Source organism: Cucurbita moschata, unplaced genomic scaffold (assembly GCF_002738365.1).
Source record: "Cucurbita moschata cultivar Rifu unplaced genomic scaffold, Cmos_1.0 Cmo_Scf00125, whole genome shotgun sequence".
In the NCBI taxonomy this organism is placed as follows: domain Eukaryota; kingdom Viridiplantae; phylum Streptophyta; class Magnoliopsida; order Cucurbitales; family Cucurbitaceae; genus Cucurbita; species Cucurbita moschata.
In genome coordinates this window covers 13,372-15,353 of record NW_019268641.1, presented here as the reverse complement: position 1 = coordinate 15,353, position 1,982 = coordinate 13,372, and the positions used below count along the sequence as shown (strand labels likewise).

Sequence of the window (1,982 nt, the reverse complement as noted above, 5' to 3'; positions counted from 1 at the left end):
AATGCAACTGTTTCCTAACCCATAAAACGTCACAGTTCCTAGACATCAGAATGCCACTTTTTCCTAACACATAAAACGTCATAGCTCTTATTATTTTCTCCTATGTTTTTCCTTGGCGACATTGTCTTCTTTTTAGAAAAATAGAGTAAACATAAATAATTTGATTTTTTTTACTTCCGTAATGTTACCTAGAATATTCAAATAAACTTTAAAAAATATATGGATGGGAAAAACTTATTAAATAAGTATCTTTTTAACGTTAAATTTGTTTCAAATTAACCTCTATGTGAAATATATTATAGTAGGATAGAAATGAGTGAAGAAGAATGGTTGAATAATTGTACAAATGATCTAATAAATTAATTAATTTTATTGGGTTGAAACCCTATCAAATACAGAATTAAAAACAAAGACACAATATTATTCTTTTTAAAGTTCATATATTAATGACACACAAATCTTTACAAATTTGTAGTCCCATGGTCTAGTGGTTAGGACATTGGACTTTGAATCTAGTAACTTGAGTTCAAATCTTGGTGGGATCTTTTTTTTTTTTAAGATGTTTATGCACAAATAGTAAGAGGAAGCTTTGTACGAGGCAAAGTGGTCAATATTGGATACTTTAGCAAGATTTGGAGTCTGTGTGACTTAAAAGATAAAAGTAATACATATAGACTAATCAAGTCATGATCTAGTTAAAGGAAGAAACTAAATCACATGTAAGAATTTTGATGGTTTGAATTCATGTTGAATGTTATATCTCAGTTAGGATGATGTTGTTGGGCTCACTAATTTCCCATAGCTTAAGTAATTTTTATGAATCAGATATTGAACAAGGTTTCTAGACTGTTTTATAATAGTGTTCATATCGATTAGGAGGCTAATCAGAGACAAAAAAGATAACAAGATGAGCCCTTAAGCCAACTTGATACCTTTATTGAAAGAGGGTGGATTGTGAGATCCCACAACAGTTGGAGAGGGAACATTCTTTATAAGGGTGTGAAAATCTCTCTATGCGTTTTAAAAGCGTAAGGTAATCCCGAGAATCAAAAGAAGATAATACCTGCATGGGTCAATTTCATTAACTCTCAATAATGATATATTTAATGATACTAGAAGATAATCACTTATAGTTTTAAGTTTATTAGGCATAAAATTATGTAAGCGAAACTCGATTGACTGAATGAGGAGCTACCGATCTACAATGTGCATAAAGTCTATGGCCTATTAGCTTAGTTGGTTAGAGCATCGTGCTAATAACGTGAAGGTAGTAGGTTTGACACCTGCATGAGCAAATTTGATTAATTTTTAATAATATCTTTTCATGATACGAGTTAAAACACTGTGAACTTTTTTTTAAAGTTTATTATGCATAAAGTTATGTAAACGAAACTCGATTTACTTATTTAGGAGCCAACGATTTATAATGTGCATAAAACCTATGCCTTATTAGCTCAGTTGGTTAATTGTCGTGTTAATAATGTGAAGGTTGTAGGTTCGACACTCACATAGGCCAAATTTCATTAATTCATAATAATATCTTTTCATGATATGGAGTTACAACACTACGAACTGACTTGAAGTTTTATATTTATTATGCATAAAATTATGTAACCTAAACTCGATGACTAAATTAAGAGCTATTGATCTACAATGTGCATAAAACCTATGGCCTATTAGCTCAGTTGGTTAGAGCGTCGTGCTAATAACGCGAAGGTCGTAGGTTCGACACCTGCATGGGCCAATTTCATTAATTTTTTAATGATATCTTTTCATGATACGAGTTAAAAAGACGGATCTGAGCCGATATGTTCTCTTATGAAGGATGACATTCGTGGATTTCTGAGAGTCCTTCCGGAACAAGAAGGATCTAAGTCGTTCGTTATGAAGAAGGAGGTAAATGAACTGACTTTGAAGGCCAAATTCATCAATGCAAAGGTCAGTAGAAAAAATTTTCCGGCAAGCCACATGTCGACTTGCGG

The 1,982-nt window shown here is 32.1% G+C and overlaps 1 non-coding gene across 1 annotated transcript; it reads left to right on the top strand.

Moving 5' to 3' along the window:
* The first annotated feature begins 1,670 nt into the window (after positions 1-1,670).
* TRNAI-AAU lies at positions 1,671-1,744 on the top strand. Its single transcript has one exon. It is a non-coding gene; the product is annotated as a tRNA-Ile (tRNA).
* Positions 1,745-1,982: the final 238 nt, after the last annotated feature.